The 23,253-nt window shown below is 43.2% G+C and overlaps 1 pseudogene; it reads left to right on the forward strand.

Annotated features, from left to right (window-relative positions):
* The first annotated feature begins 9,173 nt into the window (after positions 1 to 9,173).
* Positions 9,174 to 10,285, forward strand: LOC109939531 (uncharacterized; annotated as a pseudogene).
* The last annotated feature ends 12,968 nt before the right edge of the window (positions 10,286 to 23,253 follow it).

Raw genomic sequence — 23,253 nt, forward strand, 5'->3', positions numbered from 1 at the left:
ATTAATATTTTCTATCAACTAGTAACACTTTTTAGCCATGTAACTTGGAATAAAATTGTTCACTTGAGTTAATCTATTCTAGGTACTAAATAACTTCAGAAATTCATAACTTAAACTCTATAACTCCAAAATTAATAATTCCTGTCCCTGTGATCTTATTTCAATATGTATATTATTAATATGTATTTTGCATATAAGTTTGGTGTGATGTTAAATTTTGCCTATACACTGTTTGTTTGTATTGCTACGACTAGCGTGAGATTTCGAGAATCTGAAGAGCAAGTTGGTACCTAGAATCTCAAGTGCCAGGCAAGTTGTGCCCTTGATCACTTGTTTTACCCACTCATGTTCTAATTAATCATAATGATCTGCATAGGTTAATTTTGATGGGACCCAATAGGTTACCCCAGTTTGACTATCTTTATACCTTGATTACCACTACACTTTTTGGGTAGTACCTGCTATTTCTTTATGTGGTTATGGGTATGGAGATACATTTTATTCATGATTATACTTTTATTATCAGTTGTTATTTATTGTTCATGATAAGATCATTATGTTAATTGGAACATGGAGAACCACCCGGGAAAACAGTGCTACCACAAGGGTTTATGGACGCCCTTGGCTGATTAATTAGGAAAGCTAGTGGATGACTACCTTACCCGAAAGGGGCAAGGGCAGTAGGGGAGTGGTCAGTGTAGGGAGGCCCTTGGGATGATTTTGTTGCGATGGCGGTCATGCGAGGGATTCCTGCATTGGAGCTTCCTATAAACTGTACCGGGTTTTCTGAAGCTAGCGGAACTTTGTAAAGGCCTCGTAGTGTTACCCTGCCTCGCCTCCTCGGAAGAGGTGTATGGGATTGGCCGTCTCTTGGCAGATGGGTAACATGACTTGTGGGTAAAGATGCGCAACCTCTGCAGAGTGTAAAACTGGTATACTAGCCGTGCTCACGGTGATGAGCAGCTCGGACACTCACATGATTAAATTATGGAACCTAAACTCAATTTGTCATATGCATTGCATCGCAGGTGAGGTTGTTACTTTTGTTCTACTACTTAATTGGGTTGGTATTTACTTATATTTAGTAATTGCTAATAAAATTTTGACCAACTTTAAAAGCAATGCTCAGCTCTAATCATCCTCTTTGGTAAGCCTTACACTTCACGTGAGCTCCCACCTTTAGCGAGTTCATGCACATTATTCCCCACAACTTGTTGAGCGATGAACGTATGTGAGCTCACTCTTGCTGTCTCACACCCCCCATAGGTCAAGAATAGGTACCACAGGATGAGGCGCATGAAGGATGCTGTGACGAGTTCGTGAGAGGTCTAGGTCGTCGTCTCCCAGTCAACTTTGGGTTGCTGGACCGTTGTCTCCTTATAATGTAATTATTTTTTTATTTTGTATAGAACTCCTATTATATAGTAAAGTTGTGACATTCGATCATGTGCCATGATTCATCATATGTGTGAGACTTGGTCCCAGCACACCTGGTGATTATGTTCGCGCCCGGGTCTTGGTGTCCCAAAACCCGGGTGTGACAAGGCACTAGGGTTAGGGTTTTCTCATAGGCCAAATGGGCTGGGTTGGGCTGGCCCAAACTCTAAACCGGCCCGCGCTAATTTATTTCTATTTTATTTTATGGCGTTTGGATTAAACACGGATTATCGGAACACTAATTATTTCGCGAAATACAAATGCTCCTATGGATTTCGTCTGTACGCAAAACAGAGTGAGCGAGAGTTCGGACGAACGGACGATTGAGCAATTAATTCGGCCGAGAGTTTGATTTGACTTTGCTCGGCAATAATTCTCTATGCATGATTCAAAAATAAATTGTCTCGGGATACGACTGGCGTTCGGATTTTTAGTCGTAGAAGGCAAAGCGTGATATTTTTAAAAGCTCTGTCGATGTGGGTTTGGAATTCAATGCAGACACAAGATATTAGGCTGAGTCGAGTAAGAATTAATTAGAGGACGACATACTGAGGATTCCATTTGAGAGTACGGACTCGGAATAATTAGTCGGACATAGACCGAAGGTCGAGGAATCGGATTCAGACACAGCTCAACTAGCAGTTGTCGAGCGTTTGATTAAATGAGCTTTAGACGAGATTTATAAATCGAGATTGATTATCGAGTTCGCATTTGTGCCGAGAAATAAAAGTTTCAATAGGCTCCAAATTCGGCCTTCTGTGAGACTAAATAACTCCGAATTCGGTGAAACGTGAATGAATAATATGAATAATATGAAATTTTTACTGAGCATTCGAGATTAGGATAAATCTCCCGACGTAACACGAAACTGACACCTGGAGTGTCACAAACCCAAACCCTAATGTGGTGGCTGCTGATGTTAAAATAGAGGTAAGGGGCATGCACAACCCCTGGAGCTACCCCTAATGGGCTCCAACACGATACACGACCCAATGGCCCAATAGACGATATTGCAGCACCAAAACAGAATCTAAATGCTACCTTGTTTCGATGATTCACATTGACTTCAGATGAATTTTAAGGTGGGACCAGTTGGGTTGGAAATCTTATCTCCTTATCTTTCCATTCATATAAAGCCCAACCTAATCGGAATTCAGATGCATCCTAGGCGTCCGTTTTAGTGCAGACTGGTCCTGAACACCGAGGTGGAGACGAAGTTGAGTCGGACTTGACTTTCTCTTGTGGTGAATGCCCTAGCTTCTCCTCCTTGATATCTTGGCCTTTCTCAAGTCCTTGTTGGTCCTCTCGAAGGTTCCTAATCATCAAAACATCTATGACACCAATCATTAGCTATAAAACATAATTGACTAGGTTAGAACAAACCTAGAGATTTAGTTGTCGTGCATGTGCTCGTGTTGTCGATTCATGCATTGTTTGTATGTGATGTTCTCATCATCCTACCCCACTTGAATTGGAGCCATCCTCCACTCAGGCAGTGGTCAAGGGGGTGGCCGAGCAACTCTAGGATGTACAAGGCCTTTAGGCCAAGAAACAGGCGTCGCTGATTTCTGGCAGATTCTAGACGTCATCTTCTCTTGAGCTTGGGAATCTATGATTGATTGAGCCTTAACCATATAGATGTCATCCATTTACTCATCAAAAGGGGTGATAGTGTCTCTAACAATGGGACGAGACATCGCCACGCACGGCCTCAGTATCCCTTGACTCTGTCTAGTGGTAGTGGGGTCTTGCCAGGCGTCGCTACAAAGGATCTCAGCACCAGAGTCGCTACAGTAACCTGTATACTAGTTAGATGGGGGGATTGCCAAACTAGGCGTATGACTATGCATGAACCAGAATACGACATCTGGTGAACAACGTCAGCAAGACTACTTTAGACAATAGGTCGCGTCCTCCTTCGGACAACAAGTACCCTTGTAAGAACCCCCCTTGAACTGTAAAAGGGGGACTCTCCTCTTATTCTCACACGAGCACCCTTTGTAATGTGATCCTTAGAGCAATACTCGAGCACCCTTTGTAATGCAATCCTTAGAGCAATACTACGATCAACAGTACACTGACTAGGGCACAAGCCTGAACCACTATAAACTCCCTATTCGAATCCCTTGATTTACCATTCGGGGTGAGTCCACGCTAGCCTCCCACACCGAACACAAATTCTATTGTGTCCCTAGTGCCCGAAACAACGATAGTTGCACCTCAATTTCTATGATTTTTTAGCCTTTCTTCTCGATACATGTTGTAGTTGCAACATCTATTAATGCAGCACTTGTTGTCGATCCTTCAAATGCAGACTTTAGTGTCTCAGAGGCTTCAGCCATGGTGTCCCAGATCACGACCCCTATAGATGAGAAACCAAAGTGGCCTCATGAAGAGAGCGGTGAACCTGTTCAAAAAACATAAGAAGATCCTAGACAAATAGGAAATCAATGATTCTCCATAATTGTGAGGTTTACGTAAGTGAAGATGTGATTTATATAATTAAGGATATAGACACCAAGAGTGATCTTACCTCTTTTAAGGAAGCCATGAGAAGTCCTAACTCTTCAAAATGGCTTATGGCCATAGGAGATGAATGAGATCAATGAGTATCAATCAGATTTGAAGCTTAGTAGAAATTTCTAAGGGAGTAAAAACAATATGTTGCAAATGGATCTACAAGATGAAACATGACTCCAAAGAGGATGTGGAAAGATTTAAAGCAATACTTGTAGCTAAAGGTTTCAATTAGAGAAAAAATTGATTATAACGAGACCTACTCACCTATTTTGACAAAAGATTACTTTAGAGTTATTATGGTTATTGTCGCTTATTATGATTTAGAGTTGCATCATATGGATCCAAAGACAACATTCCCTAAGGGATTGTTTGGTTTTATGCTAATCCATGTGGATTGGTATTGAGTCGGTTTAAATCCATAGCAAGTCAAAATTCATCCTAATCCATTCCAATACACTCCAATCCACATGTAATTAGAATAACCAAACAAAGCCTAAGTAAAAATTTATTTATGGATTAAAACAAGCCTTAAGACGGTGGTATCTCAAGTTTACTAAGACCATCAACAATTTTGGGTTTGAAGGAAATATGAAGGACAATTTATGCAAAGTTTAAGAATGGGATATTCCTATTTCTTGTGGTATATATGGATGGTACCCTATTAGTGAGAATTAATAAGAATATGCTATTAGAAATCAAAAGGTTTCTGTCCTTGCACTTTGGTACGAAAGATTCCGGGGAGGCATCTTATGTCTTAGAAATGGAGATCCACCAAGATAGAGCAAAAGAGGCATTAGGTCCATATCAAAATGCATACATACAAGATGTTCTTAAGAAATTTAGTCTGAACATGTGTAACCACACACCTGCTCCAGTAGCCAAAAGTGATACATTAGGGTGTGATCAAGGCCCTAGGAACTAATATGAGATTGATCAAATGAAGTAGCTTAGGAGACAGTTAGAAAGTTTTTTTTGCCAAAAAACGTAATTTCTTTAAAATAGAAAAGATACCAACAGTCTCCTAAAGTTGCTCTTTAAGGCTATTCCCAATCCATAGTATCATACACATTTAACACATGACACAAGCATTTTTGATGATGTGGCAAGAGAGTTAAGAGGAAAGAGAAGAAAGTTGTATCTTAAGGGAGTTACTGCTTGGGCACGTGATTACATACATTAAAATATTAACCATCCAAGTAACTAACATCTCATGCTCTCCCATATTCTAGCATTTAATATTCTATAGAGGATCAAAAGTAATCTATGATATTATGTATTGGGATAGTTATATGTCGGGCACCTAGGAACGAGGTGCCCAAATGAAGACCAGGAAACTCCTTAAAATGACCCACCGACCAAGTCCCTACCAAGAAACTTTGTGAAGCGGAGCGGGCGACCAAGTCCCTTCCGAGGAACCCCACGAGGCGGAGCAAACAACCAAGTCCCTGTCGAGCAACCTCGTGAGGCGGAGCGGACGACCAAGTCCTAGCCGAGCAACCTCGCGAGGCAGAGTGGATGACCAGATTCCATGTCAATCTAGTTGAGGTAAGGGAGGGGTCAACCTAATGCTGCTGACCCCGCAACATAACAAGACGAGTCATCACCAAACCACGTCCAGGCTTTGGGTACGGTGTCGAAAGGTCCCTATCGAATACCGACAGTACGCCATCATGTATTGTCTCAAAGAAACCCCTGCTGACATAAGGGGCCAATAAACCCTATTCATAGGGACCTCGGTGTCAGAGTCTCTACAATGACTTGCATACTGTAAAGGACACTATGGATACACCATACCTAGTGTATTCCTGCGCACGCTGGCAAGTGATGCAGGCCCATGACGATAAGCGAAGCTGTGCTATGTGCTACCGTGCCATGGGACTAACCCGTGGGACCCACCGCACACCACTACAAAGATGTCAGCGGTGGACTCGGTACAGGGACCCATATGATGAATGAGCGAGAAAATATGCCACACTAGGAGAATGGCTACACATGACCCTACGGACAACACAACACCTGGAGCAATACATCAAGCCAAGGCAACTGATCGACCTAATACCAAGTAGAGAGAAAGTCACCCCTTTGAGGTCCTACCCTTGAACTATAAAAGGGCATACCCTCTTTCTTCTTCACAAATGAGCACACTAGTTGTAACACGCCTTTAGCAATACTACGATCAACACTACAATGGAGTAGAGTGCAAACCCGAACCAGTATAAACCCCGTTTCTCAGATCTCTCGTTGAGTCCTAGTGATTCACCAATTGGAGCGAGTCCGCGCTAGAACCCCTGCCGAACACAAATCTTATTGTCCCATGGGTCCGAAACCACGATAGTTGGCGCGCCAAGTAGGGGCCTGTTAGTGTGCCAAGTGACACTTTTCGCTCAAATGTCCTAATCATCAGCATTCACCAGCGGTGAGACCTTCGCCCTAGGGAGCCACATCATGTTCGGCACCCTCGACTTCCTCGCCACCGCAACTGGCAAGCTCCACCTCGCCACCCTCAACGTGCCTACCACCATGGGCACACAATTCACATGCTCCAACAAGAGCAAGGCAGAGAAGCGATGCCTAAAAAGGCGCACCACTACCTTGAAGCGGCGCCTCAACAGGCGTGCTGACACCAACAAGAAAAAGGCGGTGGAAGCCTCGTCTTCAATTTTGGTGGCCGTCATCAGTCACCAACCGACATCCGTCCTTGACTTGCTCCAGGACGATTCGAGGCACGGCTCGATCGGGGCTAACTCTGATGCTGATGAAGTGTCGAAAAGGGCCTGCTTCATAGCAACGCCACCACGAAATGTCAATGGCGGGGGAGACAAAGAGGCCCCAAACAAGAGAAGTACCAGTGCTAGCGCCAAGCCGAGATGGCCACTATGCAGCAAGCCGAGATCGATCAGTAGTTCCCCCTCGGGACGAAAAGCTATGGTCTACAAACGACCTCATCTTGGAGCAGGCGGGCACAACCTTCTCAATCCACAAGGACACGTGTCCCCATGAATGACCATATCGAAGGCATCCGCGATGCACGGCACATCCTTAACAACCTACGCCGGGATCAAGAAGAGGTAGAGAAGCCACATGAAAGAAGACACGAGCATACCCTCAACCCACCCTGGTTGGGGCCGCGCGCCTTCGGATGTGTGATACGCAGGGCACATTACCCTTCAAAGGTGAGAGCATCGACTAACATTTCCAAATACGACAGGTCTTCGAACCAGGCATATGGCTAGAAGATTACCGCCTCGCATGTCACATGGCGGGAATCAAACATGACCACCTCATCATCTAGTTCTTTCCCATCCACCTGATGAAGGGAGCGAGGGCCTAGCTCGAGCACCTGCCAGCCAGAACCATCCACGACTAGGCAGACTTATGGAAGGCCTTTGTTGGGAATTTCCAAGCCACCTACAAGCGGCCAGGAAGTTCCTGGGACCTAAAGAGGTGCACCTAGAAGAGTGGGGAGAGCATCCAGGATTACATCCGGAGGTTTTCTCAGAAGATAAATGAACTCCCCAATGCCACTAACACCGACATAGTGAATGTCTTCATCTATGGCACCACAAACGAGGCTCTCACCCACGAGCTTGGGCAGGGAGACCAAAGATGACTGCTAACCTGTTCAACCTAGCGACCAAGTTCACTGACGGGGAGGAAGCAGTGGGGGCTATTTTCTGCAAGGGAAAGGGCCCGCACAAAATTGGAGAGCCCAGCAAAAAGAAGAGGGAGCGTTGGGAACATCTCAATAAGAACCAGATAAACCATCATCCCCAGCACGACGAAGAAGTCTCCACTGTGGACCAAACACCCAAGCCCACTGGCCAAAAGCGGTGGCGACCATTTCCAAAAACTGATGGATTCGCCGTGTTAGAACCACGGCTTCCCCGTCTATTACAAGATTTGGGAGTGCAAACTCCTAAAGCGCTTCATCTCCAATCCACCCGCCAAAAAGGCAAGGAAGGAAGAGCCGACCAAGACGGCGGACCAGGAGGTCCCCGTCGAGGATTTCTCTAAGCTAATAGGGTGCCTCATGATCTTTGACGGAGCAGAGGCATACAACGACAAGTGTCGCCTCAAGGCTGCCGACTGGGAGGTCCATGTGGCAAAATCGGCCATCCCGCGCTATGTCTGGTAGTCAGAGTTCCCAATTGTCTTCGATCGCCGTGACCACCCAGACAGTAGGGATGAAAACGGGTCGGCTACCCGGGTTGGGTACCGGATACAGATAGTTAAAAAACACGAATTTTAGGATATAGATACAGATAGTTTTATTGACGGGATGGATACGGGTACTACCTGGTTGATGTACTTCTGGATACGGGTCGGATACAGAATTGTCAGTACCCGGAAACTACCCGAATCCCTCGGTCGGATACGGATACCTGACCCTCGGGTACCCCGACTCAGCTGTTCTATGGGCTTGCCTATATCACATGACTTGCCCATAACTATTATTTGGGCTGGTTGGAAGACACCAAGTCAGACAAGTCTCCAAACCCAATGCTAGCCTGCTAGTAGCCGCTGCCTCACAAGCTCACAGCCGAAGCGTGTCAGGGTTAGGGTCTTAGGGACTCCACGTTCAAACTCGCACCACGCAACGGCAAAGCATAGCAGCGGCGACGGCGTAGCAAGCAATTCAGCTCAGCACGTCACCGGCTCACCCATCCCCTGCCGGTCGACTCCCCCTGGTCCCCAGCGCAGCAAGCAGTTCACCGGAGCCGGCGCAGCAAGTAGCCAAGCAAGTCTCCATCCCCTGGTCCGCGGCTCCCCGCGATACCACCTTCGTCCTCGACGGATCTCAACTATAGGTACAGGCTCCTCCTGCCATTGATGTCGAGAAGTCTAGTCGAGGCACACATTGCGAATGAGACCAGCACTCTAGCGTTCAGAACTAGCGACCAAGGACTCCACGTTCTTTCTAGTTTTTGAAAACGTCCAGAACTAGCTGCAGGAGGCCGCAACGAGAGTACGGGACCTCGCTCCTATTTCCATATCCTAGTTTTTATGTACTGAGTATACTAGTATTCCATGGCATACATGTATCGTGCTCTCTCCTATCTAGAAAAAGAAAGAATAGGACATTTCAACTCGTATTATGTTTAACAATTATAAATTAGTTCATGTTTTCTTAGTGTTCATGTGCTGTGTTCAGGAGGCTTTTGTAGATTTGTCTGTGTTTAGCAATTAGTTCCTATTGCAGGTTGATTAACAAGGTCATGGATGATGGGATTGAGATCACTCAAGCTCCCAAGCTCCCACAACCACCAGTGAGGTATGCTGGGACACTTTTTCTAATTTCTATAAGTTAAGCAGAGCATCAATCAATCTAAAGTGTGATGTAGTTACATATATTGATTTGCAGCGCCATGGATGTGGATGTGCAAGCTCTATGTGTGGAGGGTGGCGATGCCGGTAGGAATGACCAAACTACAGGAGAACTTGAACCTACTATTGATGCCTCTGTTGGTAAAGATGATGCTAGCCCGCTTGTTGGAAAGAAATAAAATCCATGAGTGTAGACCATCGCGTAGTCACACTACAACAGCTACAGTCATTTTCGGCGGCCAGAAGCCGCCGAAAATAAGCCAGTTGCCGCCGAAAATAAGCTATTTTCGGCGGCAACTGGCTTATTTTCGGCGGCTTCTGGCCGCCAAAAAAAACTGGCCGAAAATAAGACTTAATGTTTTAGTGCAAGTCTAGGACATCGAAAGATATTGTTTTAGTGCAAACACTTGCAAAAGGTTTGTTTTCAATTTTTCCAGTTAAGTTTCATTAACAATTGTTTTTTTGTTATAGTTGTGCAAGGTGCAGGCGCAAGTGCAAGTGCAAGCACAGCGTGGCTGCAACAAGCACAGGTGCAAGTGCCTAATGCCAAGGAAGTGTTGGAGACAATGAAGAAGAACATGACATAGACAAGAATGCAAAAAAGCTCACTTCATGGGTTTGGGAGCACTTCACAAGGTATGAGGTAGAGGTTAAGGAAGCTGATGGTTCTATTGTTAAGAAAAAGTGGGCTAAATGCCTAAGATGTTCACATAAAGCTAAGGCAGATAGTTATAATGGCACAAAGGCTTTTAGTAACCATTTAAGGATGAAGCATCAAGTTTTGAAAGGTCAACAAATGCTTAGTCAGATTGGGGATGCCATAGCAACATATAAATATGATGAGAATGCTAGTGTGAGACTTTTATATTATGCCATTATCATGCATGAGTATCCGTTCAGTATTGCTCAACATAGGTACTTTGTGAAATTCATCAAATCATTATGACCATCATTTCCTTCGAAGTCTCGTGTTACTGTTCATAAAGAGATCATGGAACTTTATAAGAAGGAAAAGAATCTATTGTATGCACAATTCAATAAACTATCATGTTGTGTTAGTTTTATTATGGATACTTGGACATCTATTCAGAACATGTCATATTTGTGTGTTACTGCACATTGGATTGATGATAATTGGAAAATGCAAAAAAGGATTATCAACTTTATGCATGTAGAAGGCAGCTGTTGGGGACTTGTTCTCAAATGCTATAAATTGACAACAAGGCAACACAAAAACAGGTTATTTGTTAATGCCATTCGTCCTTCGGAACATTATTTCCCTAAGGATATAATGATCTTCGGACGAAGGTCATGAAGGACATACCTTCATCATCTCAACATATATATAAACATATCAAGGGCGGATGAAGCATGTAAAACATAAGGGATAATTTGAACAAACATATAGCATCATCATACACATTTCTTATTATATAATCATAAATGAACAAATGAATAATGACAATATTGAATTACATTTGTACCTTCGGCTTGATAGAAAATGAAAGTACAAGCGTGACGCAAAAATGAGTACAAGTCAGCGTGAACAGTACGGGGGTACTGTTCATCTATTTATAGGCACGTGACACAGCCCGTGTAAAATTACATTCATGCCCTTTACATTTGCTAATGACTTTAAGGTAGTCCACCGAGGTCTAAATAGTCTTTTTCCCTTTTAAGTCGGTTCCCTTTTTTACCGTTATGCCGAAGCTCCCTTGCGCGTAGCTTCGGCGCTGCGTCAACCTTCGTATTGTTCGTGCTTTTCACACTGTGTGGTTCTGATCCGAGTCCGAAGGCACCTGTTCATATATTACACTCGGGAAACATTGTTAAATCATGTTTTTAAGGACCTTCGAAAGACGAAGGCCCCCAACAGTAGCCCCTCGTAATATTAATTTGTTAGAATGACGAATTCAGATTGCGACATAGATGAAGGCCCTAAGCCGAAGGTCCGAAAAAACACCTTCCCTTTGCTAGAATAGCAACAGTTAATGACAGACGGGGCCCTCCAACTTGGAGCGCACCGGGCGTATAAATAGGAACTCACACCGACTGCACTTGATACACTGCTTGTGCCATTTGCCTTATTTTCTCAATTTTATAACTTGTGCTTACTAGCGCTTGATAGCTCTCAAGCTTTTGAGCTTCGGATTGAAGGACATGTTTTCGTCATTTCCGAAGAGAAGATGTCTCAAGACAAGAAGACAGTTGCTGAGACGAAGCTAACCGAAGAGGAGAAGCTCCTTGAGGCGAAGACTACTGGATTTATTGAGTCAATAGCAAAAACAAATACAGAGAAGATTACTAAAGAGATACTGAAAGGCTTGTCTGAAGATATTGATGATAGCGACAGCTATGATGTGGAGAGTGGAGGCGAAGACTCTGAAGATCGGCCCTGGCGACCAAGTCATGCAGTCTTCGGGAAATCAACTATCAAACAGAGTCATCTTGATAATATGGGAGGAAGGTATTTTCGAGATATGTCTATTGTGAGGGCTGACGTAGACAGGGTCGTTCCTGCTCCCGAAGAAAACGAAGTTGTGATCTTCTGAAGCTTCTTCAAAGCTGGACTTCGGTTCCCGTTGAGCAGATTTGTGGTTGAAGTTTTAAAGACATACCAGATTTTCCTTCACCAGATCACTCCGGAAGCAGTTATTAGAATGGGGATCTTCGTCTGCGCTGTGAGAAGTCAAGGTCTAGAGCCAAGTGCAAGATGTTTTTGCAGTATGCATGAACTTTCGTATGAGACAAAAGCCTAGGGTAAAGAACAATATCATAAGAATTTCGGTTGCTATAGCTTCGTTGCTCGCTCTGGCGCAAGCTACCCAGTGCCAACGTTTTGGAAGAGATGGTCTGGTGCCTGGATGGAAGAGTGGTTTTATGTGAAAAATGATTTGAAGGCGAGAGAAGACATTAAAGAGATCATCATGCGCCCCATCTGGTCCCGCTTCGGCCTCCGAAAGCCGAAGGTAGAAATTGATGAGGCAGCCAAAGCATGCCGAAGGGCCTTCAGCACAGTTTGCTCTTTTATTGGGACAAGAGACTTACTTCAAGAACATATAGCCTACAGGATATGGCCACTTATAGACAGCTGAGAAATGCCGAAAGAAACCATCACTAACCCTAGCGAAGGCGGCCTGGTTCGATTGAAATACACCTTCAGGTTTGGGGACAAGTTTGTCGAACCAGATGATGACTAGCTGAAGTGTATTGAAAATATTAGCGATGAGTTACTTGGAGCATATTCCAAGTCCGAAGATAATGCACTATCTGCGGCCTTCGGGAGCCGAAAAAAGAAAAGATCAAATAGGGTTTTTGATGCTATTGGATTTGTGTACCCTGACTATTGCTACCCGCCACGGAGGTAGAAAAGAAAGGGTGCAACTTCTGGAAAGGTTGCTGCTTCGGCTGCTCCAAGCAAGCTTGCGCCGAAGAGTAAAAGTTGAAGGTCCTTACCCACTGGCCGCATTATATTGAACCGGCCGTGGTACCTGAGTTTGGCGAGAAGATTTCTTCAGCTGCTGAATCAAAGGAGCCCATTCCTCCTACGCAGAAAACTGAAGAACCGGCTACCATGCCGAAGGCACCCTCAACCGAGCAAGCTGAGGCAAAGACTGGTAAAGATAAGGCCGAAGAGCCAAAAAATGAAAAAATGTTAGGAATTTTAAGCTCTTCGGCAGAAGTAACAGTGCCGAAGATACAAAAATGTCTTGCGGCAACTCCCAAAAGAAGAAGAATGGCAAATGTACTAGATGTGCTAGAATCAGTAAAGGCTTCAAGCTCTACTCCTTCACGGAAAATTGCCGAGGCTTCGAAAATACAAATCAAAGCTGAAACAAAACCGACCGAAGTTGAAACTGATGTGAGCTAGGCTAGTGCTGAAGCTGGGCCTTCAGAGCCTGCTGAGAAAAAACCCTCGAAAATTGAAGAGAAGGCAGCAGAGGAAGAGGCTATAGAACAGACTTTGCCTGAAAAAGTTGTCGCTCCTGCTCCCGAAGCTTTAAAAGAAAGTATTGAATATATCATCCGTCATGCTTCGGGAAAAAGACTCTCTAAAGAAGAAGAATGAGAAGTTCAACACTATGCCCAGAAGCTAAAATATCCGAAGGGGGGCATTAGTGTTTAACAGCAGCGAAGAAGAAGATTTTTTGTACTGTCTCCCGGATAGCAAAGAGATATCTGTTTGCCGGGAGATGGGTAGAAGCTTCGGGTTCCCAACGTTAGAAGATGGCCTCTCAGTACTGTCGAAGGATGAATTGGCCGACAGTTTGGCATATAATAGTATCAAGGTGCGAAAATCAATTTTTGTATTTAAAAACAAATTATTTCACTTGTTTATACTTAATACTATACTCCTTTTGCAGGGCTTGATCCTTAGCAATGCCCTCAGGGCACAGAAAAATATCGAAGATGAAGGGTGCACAATGGCTCTGAACAACCTTCGTTCAGAGGTGATTGAACTAAGGAACGAAGGTCTTGAAAAGGATAAAATATTAATTTCATTGGTAAACAAGATAAATGAAGACGAAGCTAGTTCCAAAGTTCAAGCTGAGGCCCAGAAAAGTGAAATTGAAGACCTTCGAAAACAGTTAGCCGAGGCCAAATTAAAATGTGTTGTTGCTGAAGCTGATCGAGATGCCAGCGAATACTGGAAAAATTATTTTGAAAAAACAGTTGTAGAGCTTCGTGCATCCAAAGAAAGATGCTTTGAAAAATCTGTGGAGTGTGTGAAAAAGATAAAGGCTAGCTTCGCCAACGTGGGCGCGTACTCAAACGAAGACAACTTCATACGGGGCGACCCTGAGGGCGTCATTGAGTGGATCAGTAGTGAAGCCGAAGCTTTTGAGGAGACTTTGAGTGACCGCGGGGATGTCTGTGCATTCTCTGGTGCTAGGGGAGTTGCAGCCATTTTGGAGAAGGCAGGTTGCGAACATGTTAAAACATTGGCCCAGGCCGAAGCTGCCTTCTCTGTTGACGATACGAAGGACCCCTCGGCCGAAGCGAGTTTAATAGGCGGAAATTTTTTTACTGGTATCTGAGAAAATGGCGGCCGAGGGATGGCTCATGAAATAATGAAGAAGAGCGAAAAAGATATTCATGACGCTCGAGAAGCAACAAAAGAAGCTGAAAAAGCTGCGAAACTCGAAAGACGGATAGGTATTGCTTAATGGCTTTTAGCTTTGTTGTTTATTTTTGTGACTTCGAACTAATTTATGTCTTCTACCGCAGCTGAACTATCTCCTCCCCCAGAGCCATTCAACCCACTAGCCGACCCAGAGACAAAGAAAGCAATAGAAATTATTAATATGGCCGAAACTGTTGTAGACGAAGTTGTTACCAAACTGCTAACCGAAGCTGCAGAAAAAGTTCTGAAGGAAGAAGAGTAGCTATTGTAAAAAAAACATTTCTAGAATATTAATGTAACATTTGCTGAACTATGTTTGTAATATTTGGTGCTTATAGATTTGAATGTAATATATGAATTGTTCGAAAATCAGTTCTTTGCGATGCATGAAACTTTATGTACATAATGTTTTGAGCCTTCGGTGAAAAAACACCTTCCCTTCTTTTCATGCTTCGTAAAGAAGAGTTTTTATGCCTCGTAAGAATCATCCACATTTTGTAAAATCATCAATACTTCGTAAACAATAAATTCCTCTTTCCACATCAGAACTGATGAAGCTGTAATTCTCAGCTTACTTTGTGCCTTGGCATCTTTCCATTTTTTTGTAAAGCATTATCCGAAGATCGACCTCGTTTCCAATTGATGTCATTGATGTGATATGATGTATGATGTGATGCTATGCTATGCGATATGATGCAATGATATGATGCAAAAAATGATGCTAATGTCGAAGACACATACCCACGCTGAAACACAATATCTGTGTCCCCTTAGAAACCATCAAAAATCTCTTTGCCGTTTATTTTTTGTCTTCACCGCTTATTTTTTGGTGTAAGTTCTGCATCCCCTTAGGAACGTCTTTTGAACTTCTTCGCCTTCTATTTTGGCGGTATTCGCGTTGACTTTTCGCGCTTCGCCTTATATTTCGGCGGTATTCTCGTTGACTTTTCGCGCTTCGCCTTATATTTCGGCGGTATTTGGCTCTGCATTCCCTTTGGAACGACTTTTGAGCAGAAAACTTACACTGCGCTCCCTTAGGAACGACTTTTTGTAGCTTCGGCAACTTACACCGCTCCTTAGGAACTACTTTTTGTAGCTTCGACAACTTACACTGCGCTCCTTAGGAACGACTTTTTGTAGCTTCGGTGAGACTTGCAATGCGATTTTTAACTCTGCATTCCCTTATGAACAACTTTTGAGCTTCAGTATTCAGCAATTTTTGAGCTTCGTGAGTCTGTGGAGAAGATATATTTCACAATGACAAGAACGAAGCTATTACAAGAAATTAAAAATGGCAAGGAAAATAAGTTTACATCGATTGTTCCTTATTAAAAAGAAAATGACAATGAATATAAAAATTCTTCGGAGGTAGGATATCTCTTAATAGATGTGTTTTGATTCTGGCACAGTACTGTTGACTGTGCAGGCTTCGGATTCCTCCCTGAAATCTCGCTGCTGATGGGTCTGTTGGCTCCCTTCTGATTGCTGACCTCGTGAATAAGCAGGTTGTAGTAGTGGTGGAGGTGGAAGCTGTGGCCAAGAAGCCTGTGGCTGACTAGCCGAAGCAACCGAAGTTGCAGGATTATTACCCACATATTCTGTTATGTAGGGTGAATGACACGAAGCAGTGTGCAGGACCTGCTTCGGTTGACTTTGCCTAACTTCGGCTTCTACGATTTCCTTCTGCTTTTGGATGGTGATTTGGCACATTCTTGTAGTATGGCCCTTGTCTTCACCACAAAATAGACAGTAGATCTTCCTGGGCTGATCCCCTGTCACACCCCAGGCTTTAAGGAACAAAGCCGGGTGCATCTCATACATGCGCCAAAGAAGACAACATATATAATAACAGAGTGTATAGAGATAAATGTCACAAAATAATCAGAGTACTTATTACATTGCGGAAGTCTTACAAAATAAAAGATAAATATAACAGGATCTAAAATCCCTCCTTGGCGCTAGAAAGTCAACTGGGAAACGCGACCTAGATCGAATCGAACTCCTCGCTGTGGCTCCTCTTGATCCACCTGTTCTTCTCCTGGGGGTGTGAGACAGCAAGGGTGAGCTCACACATGATCATAGCTCAACAAGTTGTGGGGAATAATGTGCATGAACTCGCCAAAGGTGAGAGCTCATGAAGTGAAAGGCTTACCAAAGAGAATGGTTAAAGCTGAGCATTGCTTTTAAGGTTGGTCAAAATTTTATTAGCAATTACTAGATGTAAGTAAATACCAAACCTTAAATAAAGTAATAGAACAAAATTAATAATAATCCCATGCAATGCAAATGACAAATTGAATTTAAGTTACATAGATTAATCATCAGAGAGTCCTGAGTTGCTCATGACCGCGAGCACGGCTAGTATACCAGTTTTACACTCTGCAGAGGTTGTACCCTATACCCACAAGTCGTGTATCCCATGTCGCCAGGGTTAGCTAGACCCTTAGACACTACCGAGGTGAATGGCTAGGGATCCACTACGAGGCCTTTACAAAGTTCCACTAGCTTCCGAAAACCCGCTACAGTTTATGGGAAGAGCACTTGCAAGAATCCCCCGTCTGACCGCCATCGTAGAAAAATCAACCCAAGAACCTCCTTGCATGCAATCCCCTACTGCCCTTGCCCCTTTCGGGTAATGTAGTCTTCCACTAGCTTTCCTAGTTAGTTGGCCAAGGGCGTCCCATTAAACCCTTGTGGTGGCACGTGTTTCTCAAGTTAAGCTCCATATTCCAATTAACATTAATGATCTTGACATGAACATAAATAGAATAACAAAATAAATTGGAACATGGATATAATAAAATATTATCCCAAAACCATGTAAAACAATAGCAAAACTATCCATGTGATTCAGGGGTAACAAGGTAAAGTGATAAACAGTCTAGGGTGACCTATTGAGTCCCATCAAAATTAAGCCTATGCATGGTACATGATTATAAAGAACATTATTTGGTAACAAAAGTGGTCAAGGGCACAACTTGCCTGGCACTTGAGATTCCAGTTACCAGGGTGATTCTTCAGATCCTCGTGACCGCACTACTAGTCGTAGCAATACAAGCAGACATAGAATATACAAAATTAACATCAAACCAAACATAAGAACATACTGCATAATAATGATCTACACGTTGCTACGAGATCGTGGGAACGAGAACCACTAAAATCGGAGTTACGGATAAGGAGTTATGAATTTATGAAGTTTTAATTGTTGGATAACAGATTAATTAGGATATTAATTTTAATATGGCTTTCATGTTAAAACAGTGGTACTATGTGATAAACAACATTATTACAAAATTATAGGAACTGAATGGATTAATTTGTACCTCATATGAATTTTCTATGAATAAAATGACTTTCTGGAATTATTTATATACTAGAAAGCATTTTCTATAATTATTTATTTATTTTCACTGCTCCCTGGATCTCGCGCACAAAAACAGAGAAAAGCAGGGGCCTAAATCACAACTTCTCTAAGACTCAGGCTACACCGCACGGACTGCGGGTTAATTTGACTCTCTTCGGGGGTCTCTTTAGCAAAGTCTATCGGCGAAGGGGTATCAGACGGGCTGAGCCGTCCGATCGGATCTGCAAGGCTCTAATTACATTGCGGTTATAACTGAACCGGTACGCAGCTCAAGCCGTTGGATCAGAGATCTGTGATCTGGATTTTATTAGGGTGCAACCAGATCTAGCTCATCCGATATCTAATCAACGGCTCGGATTTAACCTGTCGAATGGGTACGCCACTTCTAATCCTTATCGCCCAAAACCGATCGGACGACAACGACGCTCATCTAATCCCTACCGCTCGATCTCGCATCAGTGGTTACTGGCATCATCCCCCAACAGAGCAACCAGACGGCGGCGCCGCCCAGGGACACGGTGGTCCATCGCCGTAGGAGTTCAATTCGAGTGATTTTGTACCCCAATCACAACAATAATTGGTGCTACACGATTCTTGTGACGTGATGACTACTTGGGTGGAGTACTCACCAGCGATGATGTCGTGGCGAAGTCTGTCCATGGTGAGGAGCGGGTCTGCGGCGACCCGCGACTTCGTCGAGGAATCCCCGGCGGGACGCATGCTAACCGAGCCCGGCGAGGACACGAGCATCATCCCGGGGACGAGCTGGAGCTCCCAGACCCGACTCCGGAACCCCGACGATGGTGTACGCACGTGTCCACCGCGGCGGCTTTCAGCGCGAGTCCATGGAAGGCGACGGCGCGGCAGATAGAAGCCCGATGGCCAGTGGCTGGGCGAGGTGGACAGAACGGTCATGCACTGGATGATTCCCTGGCTAATTCTGGTTGGGTCAGAGTGCAGCCTTGCAATCGTGGCAGTGAACGCGGAAGACCGGCGGAATCTCTCTCTGTCTTCTCGCGGCGTAGATGCACATGGCGACGGCTACAACCAGACGGTTAAGGGAGCGGCGGTATATATGACCCGAGAGGCCCCACGACAGCCGAAGGAATCGGTGCCCCATGCACAGGTCGCGCGCGCTTCTCCCGGGGCCAAGAAGCTCGGGCTGTTACGCTGGACGCGTGCGATGGAAGGGGAAAGATCCGATAGGTGGGGGTCCAACGTCAGCGACCAAGCCAGCACAGAAGCACGCTCGCGGCTCTGGCTGGTGGATGGGGTCGGCCTGGCAGTGGAAGGAGTTTGCCAGCGCGCGTGGTAAAATGGCTCACGGTGCGCGCGTTAGTGGGCCGAGGAAGGGTAATTCAGCCCACCAAACGTTTTCATGTTTTCTTTTTCTCTTTTTCTGATTTTCCTTTCCTATTTATAACTCAAGTGTTCAAACCGAATTTAAATCCCTGTTTTGAGCTTCAAATTCCAAGGGCCAAATATTCTTTAATGTGAATATAACTTTAGTGTTTTAAAATATTATGATTCATTCTCTTCCCTTTTATTAATGGGAGGAATAAAAGGGTTTCATGAACTTTTTCTTTCCCATTTTTTCATTAGACTTTCTAATTTCTATTTTAACTTCAAATCAATTTCAAGTTTGAATTCCAACTTTTACCTTTGGATGCACAAACAAAAATCCCAATAGGATGCATATTTTATTGAAGTGTCTTATTTAATTCTTTAAATGTGATTATTTCCATGAGTTAATGTGTGGATGGCACAATACATAACGAGATCAACTCTTATATAATTTTGGGTATTACAAATCCTACCCCCCTTAACAAGAATCTCGTCCCCGAGATTTAGGAAGGACTAGGGAAAAGATGGGGAGAATCTATACGAAGCTCTTCATCTCTTTCCCATGTAGCTTCATCTTCTCCATGATGGCTCCATTGTACTTTACACATTTTTATCACCTTATTTCCCATGACACGAGTCAGTGTATCAAGAATCTTGATAGGATACTCAACATAAGTCAGATCATCTTGAACACTACGGTCCTCCGTTGGTAGCTGCTCCTCAGGTATCCTGAGGCACTTCTTTAGTTGTGACACGTGGAATACATTAGGCACATCAGATAGATTATCAGGTAGCTCGAGTTGATAGGCCATCTCTCCAACTCGCCTAAAAACTTTGAATGATCCAATAAAGCGAGGGGACAATTTTCCCTTGACTTTAAATCTCCTCATTCCACGAAGGGGTGACACCTTGGGGTACACATGATCACCTTCCTCAACCTCCAGTGATCTTCTTCTATTATCAGCGTAGCTCTTTTGCCTAGTCTGAGCTACCCACAAATTCTCGTGAATTATACGGACTTGTTCTTCTGCCTCTTGAATCAGTTCAGGCCCAAAGAACTGTCTTTCTCCAGTCTGATCCCAGTATAGAGGAGTCCTGCACTTTCTCCCATATAAAGCTTCAAAAGGTGACATCTTCAGACTGGCCTGATAGCTATTATTATATGAGAACTCAGCATATGGTAGACTTTTATCCCAACTTCCTCCATGCTGAAGGGCACAAGCTCTCAACATGTCTTCCAATACTTGATTAGTCCTTTCAGTCTATCCATCGGTCTGAGGATGGTAGGCCGAACTAAAATTAACTTCATATCCATATTCTCATGAAAACTTTTCCAAAATCTGGAGGTAGACTGTGATCCTCTATCCGAAACGATCTCCTTCGGTACACCGTGTAGAGACATAATCCAAGCCACATATAACTCTACCAATTGAGATCCCTTATAAGTAGTCTTGACCGGAATGAAATGAGCCACTTTGGTCAGTCTATCCATAATAACCCATATAGAATCATATCCTTTCGAGGTGCGGGGCAATCCAGTAATGAAATCCATACCAATCTCTTCCCACTTCCACTCGGGTATCTTCAGTGGATGCAGTAATCCATACCAATCTCTTCCCACTTCCACTCGGGTATCTTCAGTGGATGCAGTAGTCTAGTTGGCCTTCGGAATAGGTTATTTGTTGGGGACTTGTTCTCAAATGCTATAAATTGAGAACAAGACAACACAAAAACAGGTTATTTGTTAATGTCATTCGTCCTTCGGAACATTATTTCCCTAAGGATATAATGATCTTCGGACGAAGGTCATGAAGGACATACCTTCATCATCTCAACATATATATAAAATATCAAGGGCGGATGAAGCATGTAAAACATAAGGGATAATGTGAACAAACATATAGCATCATCATACACATTTCTTATTATATAATCATAAATGAACAAATGAATAATGACAATATTGAATTACATTTGTACCTTCGGCTTGATAGAAAATGAAAGTACAAGCGTGACGCAAAAATGAGTACAAGTCAGCGTGAACAGTACGGGGGTACTGTTCATCTATTTATAGGCACGGGACACAGCCCGTGTAAAATTACATCCATGCCCTTCACATTTGCTAATGACTTTAAGGTAGTCCACCGAGGTCTAAATAGCCTTTTCCCTTTTAAGTCGGTTCCCTTTTTTACCGTTATGCCGAAGCTCCCTTGCTCGTAGCTTCGGCGCTGCGTCAACCTTCGTATTGTTCGTGCTTTTCACACTGTGTGGTTCTGATCTGAGTCCGAAGGCACCTGTTCATATATTACACTCGGGAAACATTGTTAAATCATGTTTTTGAGGACCTTCGGAAGATGAAGGCCCCCAACAGCAGCCATGGAGGAATAAAATTGAGCGATACATTTTTTGCAAATGTGTTGAATTGGAACCTAGATAAGAAAATGTTTGCTCTTTCTTTGGATAATGCTGCTGCAAACAAGGTAGCCATTGAGATAGTGATTGAAAATGCTAAAGAGTTGCTTGTATCGGATGGAAAATTCTTTCATGTTAGATGTGCAAATCATATATTGAATCTAGTTGCTAGAGATGGATTATCATGCCTTGGAAATGTCATTGGAAACATTAGACAATTTGTAACAATTATCAAAAGGTCACCTTTGTAGTTGGAGGCATTTGAGAAGTGTGCTAAAGAATGTGGTCTAGACCCTAAAAAGGCGCTTTCCTTGGATGTTGCCACTAGATGGAACTCTACATATATCATGATTAGAGATGCCATTTACTATAAGAATGCTTTTGATCATCTGGCTAAAAAAGACAAGGACAAATATGTTCACATCAATCCTTCAAGCACTGATTGGTTGAATGCAACAAATATTAGCAAGTGTTTGAAAAAATTCTATGGTGTCACATTGCTTTTTTCTGGCACTTCATATCCTACTGCAAATCATTTCTTTTGGAAGTTTTCTGAGATTAAGATGGCTATTGCAAGATGTTGTGATAGTAGTGATCTGGTAATTTGCACAATGGCATTTTCTATGAGACACAAGTTTGATAAATATTGGGAAATGAACAATTTAGCTTTGGCAGTGGGAGCATTTCTTGATCCTAGATACAAACATAGGATGATTGAGCTATATATGTCTAAGATGTATGGCAGTGATAAAGCTGAGTTAGAGAAATTGGTATTCATGAATGTTATCAATGAATTATTTGCATATTATTCAGCAGCCATCAATGCAAAATCAACCACAAAAGGTTCTAGTTCAAGAGAGAGTGAATTTGTTCCACATATAAATACTTGTTTGGTGGATGAGGAGGAGGATAAGGTTGATCTTGATGAGTTGTATGCAACAACAAGCAATGACAAGAAGGTGTCAGAGTTAGATTTGTACATGAGCGAGGACCTAGTGAAGGTCAATGACAATGAAGCAACATTTGATATCCTATCATGGTGGAAAGGACAAGTGACAAATTTGCCTATTCTTTCTACCCTTGCTCGTGATGTGTTGTCTATGCAAGTGCCTACTGTTTCTTCAGAGTCTACATTTGGTTTCGGTGGACACATTGTTGATGCATTCCGTTCAAGGCTCAAACTAGAAATTATCGAGGCATTGGTTTGTTGTGAAGATTGGAAGATTGCTTCGGAGAAAGGTATTGTTATATTTATAGCTTTATGATTCACAGCATCATTCATTACTAATAATATGTTTTCTATTAATTTAAGATTTGGAGATTGAAATTAAAACCTTAAGTGAAGCTATGAATGACGTTGACTTGGAGGATGATGCTGCAATTGGAACTTGAGAAGTTAAAGTTCAAGTTACCATGGACTATTGTTTGGTCTGTTTGCACTTCTTCTGTTGCTACTTGTTACTTCTTGTTGTAATGTTGTGGACTTATTGACTTGTTGTTAATTTTGACTGGAGCGGAGGCTTGCTGCCAGTTTGGTTGTTGGAACTATATTTTGCTGTTTGCACTTCTTAACTTGTGTTGTTCTGGATCAGACATGATCAAATAACTCTATCTATTGTGATTTGTGTCATTTCATTTTGTGATGTGAAAGCGTCAAACACTTGTACATGTTAATTAATGTCAACTATCTACTATGTCAACTATCTACTATCTGTTATATGCT

The sequence above is a fragment of the Zea mays genome, chromosome 5 (assembly GCF_902167145.1).
Source record: "Zea mays cultivar B73 chromosome 5, Zm-B73-REFERENCE-NAM-5.0, whole genome shotgun sequence".
Classification (NCBI taxonomy): domain Eukaryota; kingdom Viridiplantae; phylum Streptophyta; class Magnoliopsida; order Poales; family Poaceae; genus Zea; species Zea mays.